Source organism: Podarcis vaucheri (assembly GCF_965113315.1).
Source record: "Podarcis vaucheri genome assembly, chromosome: 16".
Classification (NCBI taxonomy): Eukaryota; Metazoa; Chordata; class Lepidosauria; order Squamata; family Lacertidae; genus Podarcis; species Podarcis vaucheri.
Genome location: NC_138754.1, coordinates 774,212 through 798,907, shown reverse-complemented (window position 1 = coordinate 798,907; position 24,696 = coordinate 774,212). Strand labels below are relative to the sequence as shown.

Below are 24,696 nucleotides of genomic sequence, written 5' to 3'. Positions count from 1 at the left end.
TTGGCTTCCATTCATGGCTCATATGCAAAGCGGTTCATCAATATGCATGAGGGGGTTCATTCATGAAAAGAAGCCGTTTTGCATACACAGCAGCTGGGCTGCAGCGCAGGGAGGGGGAAGAATTGTGATGAGAGCAATTATTTTCCCCTGTGTCCTGCCAAGAATATTTTCTCACAGACTCGAGAGAAAAGAAGGAAAGCTGGAGTTGGGGGTGGGAGGGTGGGTAGGGAAATAGGAGCTTTCATAGCTTAGGTTGAATATAATCTCCCTTCCCTCCTGACATCATAATTGTCACCACCACTGCCGTCATTAAAGTAATAAGAAGAGCTTGCAGGATCAGGCCAAAGGGGCCCCATCCTAATTCAGAATCCTTTTTCCACAGTGGCCAAGCATGTGCCTCAATGGGAAGCCACATGGAGGACCAGAGAGCACCATGGCAGCTTCCAGGAACTGGGACTCTGAAGCATCCCTGCCTCTGATTCTGGAACAAATCTAAGGTTTTTGATAATAATTTTCATATACATAAAAAAAGCACAATCTTCTGTAGCCGGGTGTCTTTAGCAAGTGTCTTCATGGGCTGTTGTTTGTTTGTGTGTTTACTTTTCTTTTGCTCTTGTGATTAGAGCAGGCAAATGGGTAAAGAACTGGGAGTTTGTTCCCAAATCACAAAGGACAGTCAATGTAATTTCTATAAAGGGGCTGGGGATAAAAGCTGCGCCCATTTTACAGACAAGAACTCCAGAACACAGGAAGAGCCTGCTGGATTGGCCCAAGGAGAGGCCACAGAGTCCATCGTCCTGCTCTCACAGCGGTCGACCAGGTGTCCCAAAGGGGTTAAAGGGCAAGAGGACTCTCTCCGCCCCTCCTGCGGGTTCCCAGCAATTGGTATTAAGAGGAATTAGGGCAATACTTGGCCTCCTCATGAGAAGAGAAGACTCCCTGGAAAAGACCCTGATGTTGGGAAAGATGGAGGGCGCAAGGAGAAGGGGGTGACAGAGGACGGGATGGTGGGACAGTGTTCTTGAAGCTACCAGCATGAGGGAGGCAGTGGAAGACAGGAGGGCCTGGCCTGCTCTGGTCCAGGGGGTCACGAAGAGTCGGACACGACTAAACAACAACAACAATGGCAACCTAAGGCCCATGGGCCACAAGTGCCCCACGGGGGTCGTTTAACCGGCCCATGAGCCGCCTCCAAACTGAGCCACCCGCTCAGCAATTCTCCGCGTGCTGCGCTAAACCGGCTGAGCACGGCGCAGGGACTCACTTCCACGGTGCCAGAAACTGCGTCTGCACGTGCTCAGATGCCGAAAATCATGTCTGCGCAGATGCCGATGCCAGAAATTGTGTCTGTGCAGACGCAGACACCGGAAATCGCGGCCACACGCACTCATGTGCGCTCCAGCCCATGGAGGGATTTCTGCTGGAGTGAACTGGCCCAGGCGAGGTAAACCTTGCCAACCCCTGTACAGTGGTACCTCGGGTTACAGACGCTTCGGGTTACAGACTCCGCTAACCCAGAAATAGTGCTTCAGGTTAAGAACTTTCCTTCAGGATGAGAACAGAAATCGTGCTCTGGCGGCACAGCAGCAGCGGGAGGCCCCATTAGCTAAAGTGGTGCTTCAGGTTAAGAACAGTTTCAGGTTAAGAACGGACCTCCAGAATGAATTAAGTACTTAACCCGAGGTACCACTGTATTAGGGTTTCTGACTGTGGAAGGCAGGGCAGAGCCATCTGTGCCCAGAGAAGAGGCCACACAGACAGCCAGCAGAAAGAGGGGAAGTTTGGAGACCAGTCGCAAAGAAGATTTGTCTGTGTCCGTGTGTGTGTGTGTGTGTGTGTGTGTGTGTGTGTGTGTGTATGAGAGAGAGAGCGAGAGATGGGGATTTTGCAAATGCAAGGGCAGATAATAGACCCCATTAAATAGAGAGTGATGGGTTGAAATGAGGCTGGGGATTTAACTGACACATGAATAGTTGGGTGGGGGGAGAGGGGTGGGACAAAAGCCAGCTTGTCATGTGGGCATGGAGAGGCTCCAGTCGTTCTCTGCCTTGGACCCCCTTTCCCACTTCGGCACTTCGGAGAGGGGATTTAAAACCGCTAGTCCCAAATTGCACATGGAGGGAAAGTTAAGAACTGCCCTGTCAGGATCAGGCCAACGACCCTACTAGCCCAACGTCTTGTTCCCACAGGGGCCAACCAGCTGCCTGTGGAAAACACAAGCAGGATTCGGGCACAAGAGCAACTCTCCTCTCCTGTTTCATTTCCAGCAACTGGTACTGGTGAAGGATGGAGGGTGCAAGCCCAGAAATTACGAGTGTGCATAAACTGGAGACGGGGAGGGGTGGCGTAAGGAACAGCGCAGCCAGGATGGGGAGGAGGGGAAGGAAAGTGATACAGCGTGAGTTTATAGGAGCAAGAGAAATCACCATGGCAACAGCTAAGCTTGACATGGCTATGACTCTCACTTCTGCTTTGCCTTTCCTTCTCTCCCTTTCGTCTCTCAACTCAAAGCACATCTCCTTTCCAATTAAATCCGAAGTCCTGAGGAGTCAGGGACATCTTCGGATCACAACTCCCATCATCATCATCATCTCTGAGCACTGGACCTACTGGTGGAGATCGGGGCCAACATCTGGAAGGCGACAGATGTTCCCCATCTTTATTTCTCCCACTGACTGCAGGATGGGTGTGGAAGCAGTTTTAAAACGCCAAAAGTCAAGAACATAAGAAGAGATTGCTGGGTCAGGCCCATCCAGCCCAGTGTCCTCTTCTCAGACTGGTCACTCAGGTGCCCTAAAGAGAGACCAGCAGGCAGAATTAGGGCACAATGGCCATTCTCCCCTCCAGCAACTGTATTCAGAGGCAATGCTGCTTGCAGTGCGCAGGCATCACGGCTATTGCTATTACTTTTTATTATTGTTGTTGTTGTTTTTTAATTTCTATGCTGCCCTTCATCCAAAAATCACAGTTTTATAATATTAAAACACAAACATGCCATGATACCAAACAAAAACCATACCCCCACAGTTTAAAAGGCCATTGTTTGTTTAATTAGCCAGAGGCCTGGGAGAAGAGGAATGTTTTTGCACCTAAATATATGTAATGCTCCTGGGGGGAGCATTGCACAAACAGGGAGCCACAACAGGAAAGGCCCTGCATTCTCCATGAATCTGCCTAACCCTCTCTTAAAGCCGCCCAGATCGGTGGCCATTCACGGATTCCTGTGGGAGAGAGTTTAATAGTTTAACTATGTTCTGCGTGGAAAAAATCACTTTCTTTTCTCCCAAATCTCCCAGCATTCAGCCTCATTGGATAGTCACAAGATCATAGATCCAGCAGGGCAGAAGCAATTAAACATCTCTACTGATCACTGCTAACTAAGATCATGGCCACTGGTCCCATCACCTCCTGGCAAATAGAAGGGGAAGAAATGGAGGCAGTGAGAGATTTTACTTTCTTGGGCTCCATGATCACTGCAGATGGTGACAGCAGCCACGAAATTAAAAGATGCCTGCTTCTTGGGAGAAAAGCAATGACAAACCTAGACAGCATCTTAAAAAGCAGAGACATCACCTTGCCGACAAAGGTCCGTATAGTAAAAGCTGTGGTTTTCTCAGAAGTGATGTATGGAAGTGAGAGCTGGACCATAAAGAAGGCTGGTCACCGAAGAATTGACGCTTTTGAATTCTGGTGCTGGAGGAGTCTCTGGAGAGTCCCATGGGCTGCAAGAAGATCAAACGTATCCATTCTGAAGGAAATCAGCCCTGAGTGCTCACTGGAAGGACAGATCCTGAAGCTGAGGCTCCAAGACTTTGGCCACCTCATGAGAGGAGAAGACTCCCTGGAAAAGACCCTGATGTTGGGAAAGATGGAGGGCCCAAGGAGAAGGGGACGACAGAGGACGAGATGGTGGGACAGTGTTCTCGAAGCGACCAGCATGAGGGAGGCAGTGGAAGACAGGAGGCCCTGGCGTGCTCTGGTCCAGGGGGTCATGGAGACACAACTAAACAACAACAACTGATCTGTTATGGTAGACACCAAGCCAACCCACCCCACCCACTTTTTCTGCTGACGATGGCAAGGTAGAGCATCATGCGCATTGCAGAAGGTCAGACTAGATGACTCTTTGTGCCCCTTCCAACTCTATAGTTATGTTTCTCTAGTCCGGTTGTAGTGACAGCACACCCGGTCAAAGGGGCAAATGTTGGCTCTCTTGCAGCAGGGGCCCCTAAGGGAGAACAGCTCCCCTGTATCATAGTTTTAAAAAAAATTCCACCATAAAGCTATGAAACCCTCTTTCCGTCCTTGGCCCACCCCTGTAGCCGAGTCCTTGGCCTTCGTCTCTGGGGCAGGGGTCTCCCCTTGGCCTTATCAGGAGGGCAAAGACCTCTGACCTTTCTCCATGAAGCAGTAATTTAATCTGAGACACAATATGACTGTTAAACAAGCCGGCCTTTGACCCCTCTGCCTGACACCCTTCCCCATTACAATCGGCAACCCCCCTCCAGCCTTTCCCCCAAACAGTGGCCTCTCTATCTGTCAAAGTGTGGAGTGGTCAGTTTTCCTAACCCTTTGGCTGCTGTGGGCTTGCCAGGGCTTTGAGGGTGCCCCACAACATCGCCCTCTTTCCTAAGCGGCCAGGCATCCGCACGTGGTCACTGAGGCACAAGCCGGACTGAAAGCAAAGAAAATCACAAACCAGGCTATGGGACAAAAAGCGTCATTTACCACTGTGGAAGCCACGAGTCTTGAAGACTAACAAATTGATTTTGCCATGCATTTTCCTGAAGCCAGAAGTAGTTTAACCCAATGCTAGAATGTTTAAATGTTGTGTTACCACTTCCAAGGGATGCTGACAGTAAGGGTGGGGAATGAAGGCTTAATAATAATAATAATAATAATCACCACCAACACCACCATCTTCTAGACCAGGGGTCGGCAAAGTTTTTGTGGCTTGGGCCAGTTCACAGTCCCACAGATGCCGCGGTGGGCTGGAGTGTGTGCGCATGCACGCCCGCATGCATGCGCAAACGCTATTTCCGGTGCTCCTTCTGGCGCGGAGCTTCTTGCAGCCAATGGAAAGCTGGCCAGCATCATGGAAGGCAGTTCTTGCTCTGCTCCATGCCGGTTTAGCGCAGCGCACGGGAGCTGACCGAGTGGGTGGGTGGGGGGGTCCATGGGCCGGTTAAACGACCCCCATGGGCCACTTAGGTTGCTGACCCCTGTTGTAGACATTCAATAGGTCACTATATTAGTCTATAAAGCCCATAACCTGGGACCAGTTAACTTGCAAGATCACCTTACTCCAAATGGGCCCACTCCACCGCTTTGATTTGCAGATCCGGAACTGCATGGGTAAGATACCAATTTTCTAGTGCAGTCGCACTTACACTTTGGAACTCCTTGTCTATTGACTCTTTTTTGGTGCCTCTTAGAAGCATTTTCGTTTAGACAAGCCTGTAGAATGTCGATGTGTGTTTTAATCTGATTCAGGTTTTTTAAAAAGAAAAATGATTAATAGTTGATTTTACCGATAATGTTCTTGTTTTATTCTGTTAGTAAACTGCTTTGAGTTTGTTTGTTTGTTACAATCAAGCCATGTATACACGTTTTATGAAACATAAAGAGTGGGCGCTGCATTGGCTGTGCAAAACTAAGCCAGACGGAGCCGATATCTACTCCTCCCAAGGCAGCTTTCGTATTTCCCTATCCTTCGAAGATGCCATCTCGAAAAGAGCCTTCCTCCCGTCCGCTCCTCAGTCCGTCAGCCTGCTTAGCACGTTACCGTGAGAGCTGCCAGTCACTCTGCAACAAGACGACCCATTTGGACCAGACTCCTCATGTAAGATGTTTGTGATGGCTGAAAGTAGGCAAGAGGGAGACAGAGGCAGAAGCCAGGAGAGGAAGGTGCTTCCTTCATCGGCTGGGGTGCGGCGCAGCCCCCCACCCCACAAACTACCCCAGGATGTCACTGCAGGAACTGGGATTCAGGAAACCTGCTTGCAGCACAAGGAGACAGCTTGGGGTCTTGTCCCCGCCCCAGTTTCCTTCCTCCCTCCCTCAGGCCTCATCCTGTCTTTGTCCAGCTCACTTGTTCTCTCCCTCTCCCTCTCCATTGCTACCCACAGGTGTCAGGTGGGAAAAGAACAGAGAGGGGGGTGTAGGTTGAGACCCCCCCTTTAACCCCCCCCCATTAAGAACAGGAGGCGGGAGGCCAGATTTGTCTGTGTGTTTAATCTCGCAGCTCTCAAGCACTCTAATAAATTTCCGAGGCTTCGTTTTCATGACATTTTGAAACCCCTGGGATTAGCTGTGCTTGTTTGCATCTTGCCTCTGAGGAAATCTGGGGCAGGAGGCAGGCCGTGCCAATGGCAACGCAGACCCCCTTGCTGCCCCAAAGCGCCTGATTCTCATCCACAGCTCATTTCCACAAATATGCCCAGCTCTGTGCTGTATCCTATTAGGCACCACGGCGAAGTGTTTGGCACACTCTGATTCTGGCAACCTTCCCCGTGGCGGTCTCTGTCTGCCTTGAGTTTTAGTCCATTCCCTCTCTCTGCTGTTTTCTGCTTTGTGAGCGCTGTTTACGCTCACAACGGCCCTGTGAGGTGGGCCTGGCCAAGAGAAACCAGAAGGAGGCACTGCAGCTGGAGTCCCCACATCCAAATTCATCGTTGTAAGAAGATAAGAAGTCTGCTGGGTCAGGCCAAAGGGGCCCCATCTAGTCCAGCCTCCTGTTCTCACAGTGGCCATCGAGATGCCCAGCTCTCTTTTACAGTCATGCTTATTTAACTTATATGCAGAATTCATCATGCAAAAGGCTGGGCTGGATTAATCCCTAGCCGGAATTAAGATTTCCAGAAGAAATATCAACAACCTCAGATATGCAGATGACACAACCTTGATGGCAGAAAGTGAAGAGGAATTAAAGAACCTTTTAATGAGGGTGAAAGAGGAGAGCGCAAAATATGGTCTGAAGCTCAACATCAAAAAAAACGAAGATAATGGCCACTGGGCCCATCACCTCCTGGTAAATAGAAGGGGAAGAAATGGAGGCAGTGAGAGATTTTACTTTCTTGGGCTCCATGATCAGTGCAGATGGTGACAGCAGCCACGAAATGCAGCCCTGCAGCAGTGAGTTCCATTGGTTAACTCTGCGTGAAGAAATACTTCCTTGTAATCTCTGAAAACCTCCTGGAAGGGAGGAGAAAGCAACTCCAGGAACGACAGACGGGACTGCCAGAGTTTGATTCAAGACAGAGGCGGCCCCTGAGGGAAAGCAGGCCGGCCCCTAGAATCTTTGACTGTTGCCCAGATCTCCAGCCGACAGCCAGAACTTTCACCTCTCTGCAAAACCAGCCTGAGCTTTCTTTGGCCTCACCCCATTCTGAGCTGACCCATTATTTTTCCTTAATAAGATTCACACTTCCTCTCCTCCGCCCGTCATTAAAATTAGAAACTTGGGAAATGCTATGTAGTCGAAAGGACGCTGAGCCCCTGTGGATCCGGCCCGCTGCATCCTCTTCCGAGCATCCTTGTTTGCAAAACAGGCAGGGGCTGGCTCTGGGGCTTGAGGGGCGTGGGCCTTGGCCAGTTCGTGGGGGGGGGGCTTACCAGGTGGAGGGGCACAGGGCATTCACATACCAGGCCTTTTCTTCCCCCCCCCCATTTATCTGGCCCTGATCTATGATGTAAGACACCCACACAAACACCCCTCTGCGCCCCATACAGGAACTAGGGAAAGAGTTGAGATATCTCATAAACAGGATTATAATTGCAATATGTTAATAAAGGTAAAGGGACCCCTGACTATTTGGTCCAGTCATGGCTGGCTCTGGGGTGCGCGCTCATCTCGCTTTATTGGCCGAGGGAGCCGGCGTACAGCTTCCGGGTCATGTGGCCAGCATGACTAAGCCGCTTCTGGCGACCCAGAGCAGCGCATGGACCGAGCAAAGGGAGCTAACCCCGTTGCGGGGATTTGAACCGCTGACCTTCTGATCGGCAAGCCCTAGACTCAGTGGTTTAACCTACAGCGCCACCCGCATCCCTCAATATGTTAATACTGCCCTGTAATTCTGGTGGAATCAGTGCCGACAGAGACCCAGTGGGGTGTAGCGGTGAGAGTTTCAGACTACGACTTGAGAGAGCAGGGTTCGAATCTCTGCTCAAGCATGAAGTTCACGGGGTGCCTTTGGGCCTGTCCCTGACTCCCAGCCTAACCTGCCTCACAGGGTTGCGTTGTGGGCGATTTATTCAGGTGGTGAGACAAGCCATATATGCCACCTCAAGCATTTTGGAGAAAGAAAAAGTTGGGATAAAAATGCATGAAATACTAAAATAAAAATATGCAAGGAAGGAACATTTTAAAAGGTGTGCAGGGTCAGGGCTGCATGTAGCAGAATTTAGGCAGGTGACAGAGGAGGGGTTGTATATACCCCACTCAAGTCCAACACGCTCTGAATGCATGCTTGCGGCAAGCCCAAAGTTTCAACAGAGAGCCATTCGTTTTTGCCCATCCTGTTTTCGGACTCTTAAAAATAAAACAGAACAAACCCCCTCCTCCGCAAAGTCGGTTCCCCCAGACACAGCCGAGCAAAGCAATCTGATGGGAAGTTGGGCGCACCGAGAGCCACGCTTCCGCTTTCTGGGGCTGGCGTGGCGCCAGGCGGCAGGCATCTTTCTATTCTGCACAGCTGGGCTGTTAAAAGATGGGCTCCTTCCCAAAGGGGGGGGGAGAGAGAGAATGCTTCATGTGCGCATGCACACACACAAAACTCCCTGCTCAGAATTCCTTTCCCAACAGATGTGGAGCATTTCAGCCCAACCCCAGAGCAGAGATCCCAGCATTCTGCAAAGGGAAAGGAACAGCAACTTCACATTTCCTTTACACAGATGGGAATCACATCAGGGTTTTTTTATTCACTGGAGTCTGTTCTTCCCGGGGGGGGGGTCTCCTTTATTCCTTCCACAGTTCCTTTTACCCACCTTATTTATTAATTTTTCTACTTTTAGCTTTTGCACCTTTCACGCTCCTTGCTTTTGCAGCCGCAGGCCCGTCTCCTGCACCCTGGGCCTGCACCCTGGCAGTTTCCTTCTGTCCTCTCGCAACACCCCCCCTCCACTCCCCACCTCTGGAAATGCAATGGAATGTCCGGTTGGCTGCTGTGAAGCCACTGGGGTGTGTGCAAAAGAGAGAGGGAGAGAGGAATATTCAGGGATGGAACAAAGGCGAGGCAGGACAGGGGGATACCAGTGTAAGTGCCCAAACAATAGTCCTTTTGTCCAGCTCGCCCCAGCACCCAAATCCCGAGACAATGGCAAGCGGCTGGCTGATGGTGCTGACACCCAGAGACAGACGCAATTCAGAAGATATGCTGAATGGTCCAGCTGTTTTCCACCCTGGCTACTGAGGGAGGGGGATGTTGCTGGGGGAGGAGTAGGAAAGAGTGTGTGTGTGCACAGGCCAGCTCAGGAATGAGGGATGCAAGCAAGATAGCTGGGCCACAACTCAAAATGGCAATTCCAGGTTCCCTAGGGCAGTTGCAGGCTCCTAGAATCTGCTTTGTTGTTTTCAAGAGAATCTCAGGATCCACCAACCTGAGCCAGGCACAAAAGACATACTGTACAGCCTTAAAAACAACAACAACAACAACTCCAAAGGATGCCCAGAAATTTGTTTTGAGCACAAGAAGACGAATGGAACTCACAGCCCTTCAAAAAAACCAAACCACTCCTGGTTATCCCTCAAGCGTTCTTCATTTCAGCGGTATAATTTGCAGGTGTGGGGAGAAAATGATTACTTTGTTGCTGCTCTTATTAAACATGTGGAAGTCAGGCATCCTTGCTGGTCAACTTCAACCCAGGGATCAACCGGTTTTTCTGCCAGCCTCTGCCCTTGGGGTTTTCTGCAAGCTTTTAGGGGGTGATGAGGCTGCCTTGAAAGCAGGCTACGACCTCCTGGGTTGCAAATTTCTTGAATGCAACATGTAAAACTTGCACACTTCTCCTTGGTTCCCCTCTGCCCCCCCCCCCAATATGCCTGGACCTGTCCAGAAGAGGATCTGTGTGACATCACCTCTGCCACTTCCTTCAAATCCCTCCTTTAAACCCCTTTTCCACAAAGCCTTCCGCAACAAAACCCAAGTGCGTGTAATAAAGCCATTTCCGACTATGGGGAGGAGAGGGTGTTGCGGTCTAGCCCCTCCTCCCCAAGCGCGGGGGCTAACCTTGGCCCCCGCGAGAGTTGGGGGAATCCCTGGGCGTGCTCGCGACCCCGCCTGCCTATCGGCGGGCCGGGGGGAGGCGTGGCTTAAGGTATTTTAAGCCGGGCACGCCCAGGGTCCGCCCTCTTCACTCCCGACCAGCTGAGAGGTTTTCCCATCCCACGCACCCTTAGACGTTTAGGTAGCCGTAGGTAGTCATGACCTTGCTATGGACTTCGGTTGGTCGCCGCAAGGGGCCTGGTAGGAATTTTTCCAAGTTGGCGATCTTCCGCCATTTGGTTTTTTCGCCTACCTCGTAGCAAACCGTCACAACTTTCCCTGTATTGGCGGTTAGGCATTGGCTGGGGTTCAATTGTTATGCAAATGGATGGGGGGGAAGGAACGCCATCACCTTCCCCCAGGAAATGGGGTAGTCCGGTACAGGACTCCGAGGGGCGTTGTCTTGTCCGAAACCTACCTAGGTAAGGGCCCCCGGCACGCCCCAAGCGGTGACACCCGTGGGATCCTAGTTGGCGTACTCCAACGGGGGCCTCCCACGGTTAGTGTTAACCCTTCCCGGACATCATGCCGGGTAGCGGATAGGAGCCAATGCCTAGGGCCAATACCTTCAATTCTCTAATCAATAAAGTTGTGGCCATTTCATGCCCATTAAACTTAAACATTGTGTCCTGTGTCTTTCTTTCTGGGGGAGGGGTTTTGACACGCAATGCAATCTGCCTTGATTGTGTAGTGGAGGAGTGGAGAAGCCCCAGGCCTTGGGCCCAAATGTGGCCCTCAAGACCTTTCTGTCTGGCCCTTTCAGCTCTACCCAGACTACACATGCATAACTTTATCTGTATGCTGCCTTCCTATGGTTAAAAGCATGATCAAGGTGGCTTACAATGTAAAAAAACACAATTACAAAGATAAAAGGTAGTCATGAACAACAGGTGAAGCATCAAAAAGTACACAACCCAACTGAAACAATTTCCATATAATTCACAACAACATCTAATATAAATATACAAAAAAAAATTAATTTCAATAACAGGAACAACAAAACAAAGCAGCCTCAGCTTTTGTAGATGGAGTCCGTCCAGGCCCCACCCTCCCAGGCCATGTGGAAAGGTCTTCCAGGTCTCACACCCCTCTCTGGTTCTGCTGTGGATTCTTCTTGAGTGTTTCTGCCTAGCTGCCATGTGTCCTTGAGCTCAGATTGTGCTTCTGGCATTACGGAGGGATGCAGGAGCACATTGATATGTCTTGCTCTGAGCACTTTCGCTCCTGGCCCCACCCACCCCTGGCATCCAGCCCCCAGGCTGCCAAAGGCATTTCCCGCCACCTGCTAGAGTCCAAGTCCGTCAGGGCAGAGATCTGCCCTATTGCACAAAGTGCCATATGTACATTGATGGCACAATATTAAAAAATCCCGCAGCAACTGCCTTCTTGTGAGGACGTAGGAAGCTGCCTTATCTTTCCTCTAGTTCACCAGTGTCTCCTCGGAGTAGCAGTGGCTCTGCAAAGCACCTGCCAGGCCTGTGAAAATCGCACAGGGCCAGACCAGAGAGGCTCCCTGGCCTTCTGCATGCCACGCACACTGAGCAGGGTCCCTGCCCCAAATACGGGTCAAGGTCGCCAAGAGGGTGGTGAGCTCAAAAGCACAACACCCAGAACATGGAGCTGCTTGTGGCAACATGGACAGAATGCCAAGGCACAATGCAACCTGCAACTTTATTCTTATTATTCTCACCCATCTGAATGGGTTGCCCCAGCCACTCTGGGCAGCTTCCAACAGAATATAAAAATACAACTTGACTTCCTGCTACTCTGTCCTGGAAAGAGATGCTTTTGGCTGCACTTTTGAGCTGAGCATCTATTGGCTCTTAACTCTCAGCGCTTTTCTCCAAGGCTATTCCACCGAGAGTCAGCCTAGGTGTGCATGAGGAACGAAAAACCAGAAAAGTATGCCCCCCGCCCGCCCTCCCCGGTAAAGCCTGGCTTCCTCTTTGATTCTAAACACCACAAAGATCAGCACAGGAGTTTCTCCAGAATGGGCTGACGCAACACCCATGGAAATGAATAGCACTGAATTGGAAAGGAAAGGAATTTATCGTGGAGGATAAGACTAGCAATGGCCACTGCCTGTGATGACTTGGTTCTGTCTTCATGGTTGGAGGCAGCAATGGTTCTGAATGCCAGTTGCTGGAAACCAAAGCACAGGAGAGGGCTGCTCTTGCACTCAAATCCTGCTTGTGGGTTTCCCATTGGGGCATCTGCCTGGTCACTGTAAGAACAGGTAAAGGGACCCCTGACCATTAGGTCCAGTCGAGGCCGACTCTGGGGTTGCGGTGCTCATCTCGCTTTACTGGCAGAGGGAGCCGGCATACATCTTCTGGGTCATGTGGCCAGCAGGACTAAGCCGCTTCTGGCGAACCAGAGCAGCGCACGGAAACACTGTTTACCTTCCCGCCGGAGTGGTACCTATTGATCTACTTGCCCTTTGACGTGCTTTCGAACTGCTAGGTTGGCAGGAGCAGGGACAGAGCAACGGGAGCTCACCCTGTCGCCGGGATTCGAACCGCCAACCTTCTGATCGGCAAGCCCTAGGCTCTGTGGTTTAACCCACAGCACCACCCGCATCCCTGTAAGAACAGGAGGCTGGACTAAATGGGTCCCCTTGGGCAGCTGACCCAGCAGGCTCCTCCTTGAGTCTTATGTTCTCACAAGTTGCTTACCAACTTAACCATCGGCCTCAAGCCTAAACTACACCACACTTTCTGGGTGAGAGACGTGCATTTTGAGTTGAACTCTGGGGTTGAACCGGAAAAAGAAGGAAGAATTGGGGGAAGAGAGCCTTCTTGCACTTCTATGCGTTCTCATTCCGTTGTGTGTGGCAGTCCTGACATATAATTTTTTTAATCTCATTTAAATGAAGAGGATTAAGCTCTGGATTCTTCCTATAGTTTCTGAGCCTGAAAATCTCCAAAAACAAGTATTTGATGAGCAAAGGGAAGATCTTAAAAAACAAAACAAAGCCAAACCACTCTCTGGGAGACCCAATGAAGGATGAGAAAGCCCATTTTGCTTTTATTCACACAGCCTCCTGCTGATGACAACAGATGAAGGCAGGTGGCTGCCTTTCTATCAAATGGCTCTTGAGCGCCAGGCAAGTGCTGTTGAAGGAGGAAGGGGCTGATGCTCTTGGAGATGCTCTGCCATGTGCAAGATTCTTTCCCTGGCATCTGTCGGCTACTCTGCTGTGCAGAGCAAATGGTTTATAAAATGCAAGAAATCCTGGAGAGGGTGCCTGAAGGAAAGGATACGGGGCTGGTTGAGGCTACTGATGGCAGTGATGCGTCTGCATAAGTTGCTGGAAACTGCAGGAAGGGAGAATGTTCTCGTGCTCAGGTCCTGCTCACTGCCTTCCCATGGCCGCTGTGAAAACAGGATGCTGGCCTGGCCTGAGAGGCAGACACCAATTTCCATGTTTTAAATTAAGCATGATAAGGGATCTCTTTTAGTGATGTATGGAAATGAGAGCTGGACCATCAAGAAGGCTGATCGCCGAAGAATGGATGCTTTTGAATTGTGGTGCTGGAGGAGACTCTGGAGAGTCCCATGGACTGCAAGAAGATCCAACCTCTCCATTCTGAAGGAAATCAGTCCTGAGTGCTCACTGGAAGGACAGAAGAAGAAGAAGAAGAGTTTGGATTTGATATCCCGCCTTTTACTCCCTTTAAGGAGTCTCCAAGCGGTTAACATTCTCCTTTCCCTTCCTCCCCCACAACAAACACTCTGTGAGGTGAGTGAGGCTGAGAGACTCCAAAGAAGTGTGACTGGCCCAAGGTCACCCAGCAGCTGCTTGTGGAGGAGCGGAGACGTGAACCCGGTTCCCCAGATTACGAGACGACCGCTTTTAACCACTACACCACACTGGCTGAGACTCCAAGACTTTGGCCACCTCATGAGAAGAGAAGACTCCCTGGAAAAGACCCTGATGTTGGGGAAGATGGAGGGCACAAGGAGAAGGGGATGACAGAGGATGAGATTATTGGATAGAGTTCTCGAAGCTACCAGCATGAGGGAGGCAGTGGAAGACAGGAGTGCCTGGCGTGCTCTGGTCCAGGGGGTCACGAAGAGGCGGACACGACTAAACAACTAAACAACTACAAGGGATCTCTTTGGGGGGTAGATTAAAATCCATGCAAGACTCCAGGGAAAGATGGTTGCGACAGGAGGCTGGGGCGATGGCAAGCAGCCCCTGCCTGAGCCGCCAGTCATTGCTTGGCGAAATGAACTCAGTCCCTAGAATGACAGGCAGCTCTGCTAAGGTTCTGGGACAGCTGGGTCCGAGAGCCAGGTTGGTGAGCAAACAGATGTGGAAGGAAGGAGTCAGGGAAACAGCTCCGCGGGGACTATGGGGAGGGCAGAACAGGCACCTGGATGCAAAGGGCCTCTGACGTGGGGTGACACTCGCTGAAGGGAACAGAGAGGAGCGGAGATGCACAGAGAGAGAACATGGGAGTGGGGGGGGGGGGAGAAGACTGGTGAGACAGGCTTGCAACTAAACGGGTTCAAAGCAGGGCTGCTGCTGCGATTTCCAGGCTCACAAAAGGGGCGGTCTTCCTTCGAAACCCACCTGACAGCATCGAAATGTTCCAGCATGTGGTTGGAAGAAGAGTGCTTTTCAGGAGGCAGGGCTGGGAAGGCTTGTGTACTCGGCATCTAAGCTTCCTGCCCCGCTCCCAGCCCCAAGCAAGGAAAGGAAAACAAACCGAAACCAGATTCTGCAACTGTTCAAGAACATTGCACAGATTTGCTCCTTTTGCACGACTTATGGGTTCAGGATCAAGTGTGAAAGAGAAAGAGGGGTGCGGTAGGGCAAGAGGGCAGGAAATAGATGCTGGGCAGGAAGACACAAGCACACTTTGACCACTGGAAAGTCCACCTCAGCCTCCCCAGATTTCCTCTGAGACGGCCAGGCTAATCTTGATGGCCATAAGAGCTAGAAACTTGCATGGGCTGTTTATTTAAAGACAAAAACATGCAGACACGTGAAAGAAATCCTCCCAGGTTCCTGGACACAACCCACACTTGATATTCACACAGGTTCCATGGATGGCATTGGCAGCTGGAGGAGCAGCCTGGTGAAAGAGCAAGTCCTGGTTTCAAGCTGAAGATCAGCTCTTTCGTGGTGGCCTCAAACAACCCTGTGGCTGCAAGGGGAATCCCTCCCTCCCTCAATTCAGGATGCTACAGTCTACAGGTGCTGTGTCTGCCTGCCCTTTCCCCTGAGCTATAAAAGCACCTTCAGTAGGGTGATGGGAGGTGACACAGTCGTCTTCCAGATGTGCAAAGAACCACCCTCGCCACACTAAACGTGACAGCAAGCCTCACACTCAGATCTGAAGCATAAATGGGAACCTAGGAAGCTGCCTTATAAGGAGTCAGACCCACTACTCCATCTAGCTTAGTAATGTCAACACTGACTGGCAGCAGTTTGCCAGAGTTTCAGGCCTGGAGAAGCCGGGGATTGAGCGTGTGGTGTTCTTCATGCAAAGCCACTGAGGTTACAGCCGTTCCCTTTAAAAACAAACTAAGATTGTAGTCCCCATGGTTCTGAAGAAAGGGCTAATTTAAACAGGAACAGAGGGACCTTCCCTGTACCAGTCAGGACCCCTGAGCCCATTGAGCTCAGTTTTGTCTTCACTGATGGGCAGAGGCCCACCAGGGTTTCAGGAGACCCACCCTCAGCCCTACCCGGAGAAGCTTTCAAGGACTGGACTTGGGATCTTCTCCATGCTCTCCCCGTTCAGCTATGATGGCTCCCTCCCTCCTCCTCTGAAGGAGGCCTAGCTTAGCTTGTCATTATAATGTGCATATATCCAGGGCTTTGAGATGTATATAAAGTCAGGCTCAGCATTATTAACTGGACTTAGATAAGCAGCTGACTTTTAAATGGACGAGCTGAGATCAAACAATCTGGCACACTCCCATTAAAAGGAAGAGAAAAAGCCCAGCTCTGATGGGCAGCGTCCCAGGAAGGGCAACGCTTTGGCCCAAGACGGCTCCAGCCTCCAGCTGACCTTCTGAGCTGGCTTTGAGCTGCAGGACCTCCCTCTCGTTCTTGCAATATTTTATCCTGGTTTTGCCAGGCAAGAGGAGGTTTCGTGGGCGCTAACGCCCTCTCAGCCACCGACATTTCTAACCCCACAGGTATTCTGCTCTCCCTGCTACCCAGGTTATCCTTTTCCTCCTGTGGCAAAACACAATGGCTTATTTTTGCCAAGTTTTCCTTCCCAGAATTATTGACTCCTGTCCTGGAATATTAGTGGAAACAGGAGAGGGAAACATCTGAATTGTGCACCCAGTCAAAAATCTGGGGAACGAATGAGGTCGGAAGTAATTCTAGTTTAGTATTTTGTCTAGATGATGCAAGTGCCTTAATAGTTAATGGGGGGGGCAGGGGGGAGAGACAGTGCACATTTTGTAAAGATGCATCTCACAAAATGCACTGGAATATTTTTTAGGATTCTGCAAGCACGTTTATTAACTGCGATTATGTCTTTTGGATGGGGGTCTGATCCAAAGGGAGGCGCACACACAGAGCTGCCCCTCAGCCTTCTTCCTTGCCAATGAAGCTGAGCATATAAACCACAACTCAGAAGCATATAATTGTAGAATTCGAAGGGGTCTCCAAGGGTCATCTAGTCCAACCCCCGCAGAGCAGGAATCACAGCTGAAGAATCCCCGACAGATGGCCATCCAACCTCTGCTTAAAAACCTCCAAAGAAGGAGAGCCCATCACCTTCTAAGGTTGCCCATTACTGGCATAAAGTTCTTCCTAATAATGTTTGGTTGGAATCTCTTTTCTTACAATTCGAATCCACCGGTTCAGGGGCCTACCTTCTGCAGCAACAGAAAACAAGCTTATTTAAGGGACTGCCTTGGAAAGTGGAGGACTCTCCTTCACTGGAGGGTTTTATGAGCGGTTGGGTGGCCATTTGTCATGGATACGCCGGTTGCAATTCTTGCACTGCAGGGGGTTGGACTAGATGACCCCTGGGGTCCCCTTCTAACTCTACCATTCTATGATTCTATGAACTTCAGAACTGAGGGAGGGCTAGAGTGTGCTTGAATAACCTGCACAGTGGAGTTTGCTTGCAGAAGTGGCCCCGGGGGTCTTGGAACGAGCTCTTTCGAAAGCCAAGCGGAGGCGAAAACTTTCTGTCCACTATCGGAACCCGAAGGAGGGAAGGAAGGATGAAAGAGGACTGGAAGCTGTCAGACGAACTGGGAGCCTTTTAATAGGCACAAAACTGCCTGGGGTGTGTGTGGAAAGGGAAGAGGCTGAACGTGAAGGATCAAGGATGTTCCCACTTTGGAGAGCAGGCCATAGACAGGGCCACCTGTGCCTCCCAGCACAACCACGGAGGATCTGACGGAAGGCGAGGCAGCTGAATCACCACAGAGAGGATGACAGCCCTTGTCATGAGATGCAGAAACCAGGCGAGTCCAAAGCAAGGCGGGCAGAGGAAAGGGTTTCAGAAGTATTGTAAGAAGGATGTGGATAAAATTCAACCGAGGGGGGAAGGGTAATTGCCGAATGACGCACACAGGGGGGGAAATATATATAAGCCAATCTCTTATTTGCCTGCTATCAGTGGTGTTCTGAGTTGGCTGCTGTCAATCAAGGGGAGAGATCTTAAGGCTGCCTTCCCACCCCTTTTTTAACCTGGAAGCAGTAACTTTCGAATGCAGGAACGGAGGTGAGGAAAGGAGATATTTATTTATTTGTTAACTTTATATTCCGATCCCCATCTGAAGAGCACATGGCAGAAGAGCATAAACTTACAAAATGATGACATAATAAAAATGAAACAAAAACCAGTGGCCCTCCTCTCCGGCAAACACGCTGAAAAAGCCATCGACTGCACCTTGAAATGTGCAGTGAAGGGACCAGGTGCGTCTACCTGGGGAGAACACAGGTAGGAGACAGAGAGGCTTTGACCAGAAGGGAGGTGTCCCTCAAGTAGGGTCAGTTTTGAATGCATCTTGGTTTCTTCAGCCCGAGGGCCACATTCTCTTCTGAGAAATCTTCCGAGGGCCACATGCCAGGGGTGGGTGGAGCCAGATGGAAATATGGGCGGGGCAAGGGATGTGAATGTCCCCCTTGTACAGGAGGCTAGTTTCCTTCTACACACTCTGACATCCCTCTCTCTGCATCCTCCATCCGTGATCAGGGCCCAAGGACACATCCCAGCCGGACAAAAATATTTGGGGCTAGTGTGGGGCCAAATGGGGGCTGCAGAGTCCCAAAGGGCAGATCAGAGAGACGCAGAAGAGACTGAGAGCGGTCGCCCCAAGTTTTCAGGGGTGTGCAAGAAGCTGAAACAACTTGGCTTTAGAAGGGCAGGACAGCATTTGGGAAAACACAATTAAAAGCTTGAAGACCACAAATTATTTGAGGGAAAGGCAGTTAAGGGTGTGAGCTGTGAACCAGGATGCTCGTACTTTGAACCCTGCCTCTGTCTGCTTTTGTCCTTCTCTGTAATATGGGGATGATAACTTTGCCACATCCTGACAAGGTTGTTGTAAAAATGAACTGGCCTAAAGACGTCGTTTTGGAGAATTTTGGTGCATCGTGTGAAACATTTTGAACAAAAGCCCTAACATAAAAGAAGGCCTGCTGGCTCAGATCAAAGCCCCCCCTATTTCGGCACCAAACTCACAACAGGGTGTGACAACAAGAGCCCCCACAAAAACGACCTCCAGACCTAAACAAAGACTAAGCACTAAAGCAATAAAGCCCAAACTACGTCCTGCAAACAGAAGTCAATATAAGAACATCCGAAAAGGCTGGTGGCTGGGTCAGGACAGAGGGGGCTCATCCAGTCCAGTTCTCCCAGGGGCCAACCAGCTGTCTTAAGGGAAAGTCCACAAAACAGAACTGGAGTTTAACAGCGACACTAGTCTCCCCTCCCTGCGATTTCTACAAACCAGCAGGACTGAGGGAGGGACCCACATTGATAACTTGCAAGTCAGTTTATTAAGATGGTCCCAGACGGCCACTAAGACAAAGTGTGCCCTCTCTGGAGGAGCCAGATGACAGCAGATCCCGCCCCCCACAACACACACGGCAGCAGCTTCTCGTGGGGCTGGGTTGCCTGAAGGGGCCCATTGTCTAGCAAGACTCCAACGCCGCTGTCCGAAGCGTGATGGTATCTGGACTCAGCGGACACAATGGGCCCCTTTGCCGGGGCAGCCCTGCTTCCACGTGGATGTTGCAGCGCGGACATTGAAAAAGTCAAGAGTCACGGCAGAGCAAGGAAGAGGCAAAGCCAGCCCGACTCTGCCAATGACCCACGTGGGGCAGCGGGATAATAGGAGGCAGTGACCGTCACCTGGATGGCTTGGAAAGAGGACGAGCCAATTCACAGGGGAGGCTTTGCAGAAATGTTTCCAAATACCAGTTGATGGAAAACACTGGAGGCAGAGAGTTGCTCTGGTGCTCGAATCCTGATTTCAGGTTTCACACACCGGCACCTGGTTGGCCACTGTGGGAACAGGATGCTGGACGAGGTGGGCTATGGGCCTGATCCAGCAGCCGGGCTCTCCTTACACTTTTACGACTTCAAGGAATGCAACTGAGGCAGCGTGAGCCGCCCACCTGCGCTGCTAACATCCTTTGTGTTTATCCTCTGCTGCCTGTCGCCATGATGGCTAAAGTGGCCTCCTCACCCCCATAAAGTGGACATCCCACCCCCATCTTGACTCTGCCACAGTCCTTGGAAGTGATTCACGTCCGACAGGGGGAGCTAACATGGTCCACTCTGTATGTTGCTGGACTCCAGTTCCCATCAGCCACGGCCAGTCTGGCCAATGGGTCGGGAAGGATGGGCGCTGGAGTCTGAGAAGACCAACATCAGCTACTGACCCTCACGCGACGGATGTAAGAATAGCCCTGCTGCTGTTCAGGACAAAGCGGGCTCATCTAGTCGAGCGCACTCTTCTTATAGTGGCCAACCACATTCCCTGGGGGAAGCACAACAGGATCAGGCCCAAAGGGGGCACAGCTAGTCCAGCACCCTGTTCCCACAGTGAAGAACCAGATTCCCCCATGAGAAACCTGGAAGCAGCACAATCCTTGGCACCTCCAGGCAGGGCTGGGAGAGTCCCTGACCTGGGATCCTGGAGGGCTACTGCCTGTCCGTGTAATAATAATAATAATAATTTATTATTTATACCCTGCCCATCTGGCTGGGCCTCCCCAGCCACTCTGGGCGGCTTCCATAGAAACCAAAATACAGTAAAATATCACAGATTAAAAACTTCCCTGAACAGGGCCGCCTTAAGATGTCTTCTGAATGTCAGGTAGTTATTTATCGCTTTGACATCTGATGGGAGGGCGTTCCACAGGGAAGGCGCCACTACCGAGAAGGCCCTCTGCCTGGTTCCCTGTAATCTCACTTCTCGCACTGAGGGAACCGCCAGAAGGCCCTCGGCGCTGGACCTCAGGGTCCGGGCAGAACGATGGAGGTGGAGACGCTCCTTCAGGTATACTGGACCGAGGCCGTTTAGGGCTTTAAAGGTCAACACCAGCACTTTGAATTGTGCTCGGAAACGTAACGTGTAGGCATTACTAGGCTAGATGGACCAACAGTCTGACTCAGGATAAGGCAGCTTCCGATGTTCCTGGGACATGAGCACACCAGCTGTGTGATCCCAGCAACTGGTATTATTCAGAGGCACAATGGTGGAGGAAGGAGGAGCTCAGCCACCCTTGCGGCTGATAGCCACGGCTGGTCTCCTCCTCTGGGAAGTGATCCGATCCTCTTTCCAAGTTTTCCAAGCTGGGGGCCATCGCTACTGCCTCCTGGGAAAGTGAACTCCATAATTCAGCTCTGCGCAGCGCGTGAAGGGCGGATTTCCTTTGGTCTGTCCTGACTCTCCCAACATTTAGCCTCCTCAGATGTCCCTGAGTTTAGTACAGTGGTACCTCGGGTTACAAACACCTCAGGTTACAAACACTTCGGGTTACAGACTCCGCTAACCCAGAAGTAGTACCTGGGGTTAAGAACTTAACTTCAGGATGAGAACAGAAATCACACAGAGGCAGCAGGAGGCTCCATTAGCTAAAGTGGTACCTCAAGTTAAGAACGGACCTCCGGAACGCATTAAGTCCATAACCAGAGGTATTTTGAGAGAGGGAGAAAAGCTTCTCCCCATCCACTTTCTCCAAGCACAGAAAGGAGTCTCCTGCCAAATGAGCCCAAGGTGGCCCAAATTGCAAAGCATCACAGAAGCACCTGTCCGGCTATTCCTGAGGACCAGATGCTTAAATGCAGCTTTTGGCCTGATCCTGCAAGGCCCTGGCTTCTGAGCGAGCGCTATTAGAGGAGCCCGTTTCAGCTTGAGCAGGGTGCATTTACCCAACATGATTTATTTATTCCGTCTGTGTGGAGAGCACATCTCGGTCCGGGCTGCCTTCCCCGCTCCGAGGCACGAGGGATCATCCCAGAATCCTAGAATGGTGGGGTTGGCAGGACCCAAAAGGGCCAACTCCCCAAGATGCAAAAGTAACCAAAGACAGTTTGCAGCGCCACAGCAAAACTCCAGCAAAGCAGGAACCACCGTCCCTGCCAATCAATATCAACTAAGCATCGAAAAGGAGGCAACAAATTTGCAAATCAGCAGGACACCGGGACACTCACACACACACAATTGCAGCTAAAACAGAAAAGGAACATAAGATAAATGAAAAGTTGGTTAGATAAAGAACCGTCCCACCTCAGGGCTGTCCACAACAGGGTGCCCAAAAGACAAAGGCTTTTTCATGTTCAGTGGGTACCTCAGAAGGCAAAGAGATGCTCAGGGTGGGGAGGAGGAACGGTGCTGTGCCAGGGAAAGAACTGAAGCTTGATCTGAATGAACAGCTTGAGGACTAGTCCCTTGAATACTCTGAACCCAGTGAGTGAGGGGTGGCCATCTGATCTGCTTCACGCTCTCTCTTGGCTAGGACTGACTGCATTTATATCCTGCCTGTTCTCCAAGAGCTCAAGGTGCTTTATCCGGAGCACCACCCTCACAACAACCCCTGAAGCTGGGCTAGGCTAAGTGCGGGGGATTTGAACCCAGGTCTCTCCCCCATCCCACACTCCACAGCCATATCCAGGCTGGTCCCCTTCACAGAAGGACTTTGCATGGCCATTTATCACCAGAAACTCCCAAGTTCATATCTGCGCTGGTGGCTCCTTCCTGTTTTCCCGAAGTTTTCTTCCAGGGCTCTGTTCAGCCTGCCATAGAACTGTAGAGCTGGAAGGGACCCCCGGGGGTCATCTAGTCCAACCCCCTGCTCTGCAGGAATCGCTGCTGTTCTTGGGCCTTCTCTAGAGCAGAGAAGGTCTGCCATGGCTCCCTGGCAGAGCCCCTGCTCTGCTTGCAGACCATGCCAGGCTCAATCCCCGCTGGCATCTCCAGCTAGGGCTGCTGAGCCACGGCTGCCAGCCCGTGTAGGAAGCACTGAGCCAGGTGGACCCAATGGCCCGACTCACTAGAAAGCGGCTACTAGGAAGTGGCAAACTGGGAGGAGCCCCGCCCTGTGCCCGGTTCCTCTCCATTTGGAGCGCCTTGGGCAGATGGCATCAAGTCGGGTTGACCAGGGGCAGAGTTAAGTTGCAGGGGGAGGGAAAGAAATGGGGGGGGGGGCGAGAAAGAGCTAAAGAGTTAGACTAGGCAGCAGGGACAATGCCCCCTTGGGCTCTGGCTGGCTCTCTGGCTGGCACTTTTAGAGTTTCGCCTGCACAATGTGGTTCACTTTGGGCTTTTTTTTATTAACGGGGAGAGGGGGCCAGAAGGGGAGAGGGGGCTGGCGATGGCCTGGGAGCCCGGAGAGCAAATGCGGCCGGCAGGGTGGGCACCGAGTCCGGGCAGAACATCTGCTTTGCATGCAGAAGGTCCCGGGTTCAAATCCCCCCTTGTCCTCCCTCCATCGACATCTCCCTGCCCGGAGACCCTGGAGAGCCGCTGCCGCTGCTGCCTGCCAGTGTGGACAGTCCTGAGCTTCTCTGGTCCGAGTCAGGCGACGGCTGTCCAGAAACCAGCCAGGGCAGCAGTCCAAAGAGGAAGCGGCAATGATTCAGCCCGGGATCTGGGTTTGAGTCACCCTCAGCGGGCGAAGGAGAGCCGGGAGGCGAAGGGGGCTCCCCGCCTTGGGCGCGCCCCGGAAACGGGGCTCTTTGCGTCCCCACCGACGCCCCATCGCCCCAGCCCTCCATCAGCCCCACTTTGGTCGCTCAGTCCCCCAGCGGTGGGGCGGGCACGGGCGCGCCTCTGGCCATGTGCAGAGCGCACGGAGCGGCGGCGGCGGCGCCCCTTTGGAGAGCCTTCTCTCTTTCTCTCTCCCATGGCGAGGGATGGCTGAGCCGGAGGAGAGGCGCGGGACTTACCGGCGGCAGGAAGCGCCGGAGCAGGATGCGTCCCCCTGGGCACGGCTGGTTACGGCGGCGACCTCGTCCTGCTGCCCTCCCTGGACGGGACGCGCCCCTCGAGCCGGGCGCAGCGGCAGCGGCGGCGGGCGAGCGTCTGTCTGTGCGCGGCGGCGGCGGCGGCGGCGAGGCTTCTCCTTTCGCGCTGGGCGGCTCTCCGGGTCACCCCACCCTCCTCCGGCTCTGCCCTCCTCCGCGCCGAGTGATGTCAGCGGGGGGAGCCGCGGAGAGGAGGAGGAGGAGGAGGAGGCGGGCTGGCTTTTTGTGCTGATGCGCGAGGCTTGGCAAAGCAGGAACCCGAAACCAGCCCCTTTCACACGTGACGCTCCGGAGCGCGCGTCTCGCCAAACGACCCCCAGAGACGAAAGGGCTCTTTGGAGGGGTTCAGGAGACGGGCAGCCGCCCCAGCCTGGCCGGGAGAAAGGAGAGCAGCAGCGGGCATCACCTCCCGCCGCCCCATCTTTAAAAAAAACAAAAATAGCCCCAAACAATTAGGGAGGACGCTGGTCCTTTCGGATGGCGGCCCCTTTGTCCTCTGCTGGGGACAGAGTGGTCGGAAGCAGCCATACACCGAGTCAGACCCGGGGGGTGCATTCCGCTCAGCGTCGCCAAGAGAAACCCAACTTTTGCAAAAGTGGCTGGAACAAGTCCTTCCAAACCCGAAATGCTACCTGGTTTTTGGAGTCTGCATTTAAACCACTTGGTATCTGCTCTGGTTGTTGCTGGTGTCGAGCCTGAAGAGCTGGTCGTTATCAAGGCCGCTGTGAGTGAGGACAGGGTGCTCGAGTAGATTAGCGCCAGGACCACCGCCTCTTGGGCCTGATCCAGCGGCTTTAGGACTCCAGGTGAAGATGCCCAGCCTCCTGAGAGACTTTTAAATCCACCTGATCTCAGATCTGTTCCACGCTTTTAGCTACCTCTTTGCATCTTCTATGGTTCTCCGCTCCCTGCTGCTAAATTTTTCATGCAGGGCTTCCTTTACTGTTTTGCATTGTTCCATGGCAGTT

At 52.0% G+C, this 24,696-nt stretch overlaps 1 protein-coding gene across 1 annotated transcript in view; it reads right to left on the bottom strand.

Annotated features, from left to right (window-relative positions):
- Positions 1-23,836, bottom strand: part of PEA15 (proliferation and apoptosis adaptor protein 15) — a 65,914-nt gene extending 42,078 nt beyond the window's left edge. The window contains exon 1 of the mRNA XM_082202639.1: positions 23,651-23,836. The gene's annotated coding sequence lies outside the window, so the exon portion shown is untranslated. The remainder of the gene's footprint in view (positions 1-23,650) is intronic.
- Between the last annotated feature and the right edge of the window lie 860 nt (positions 23,837-24,696).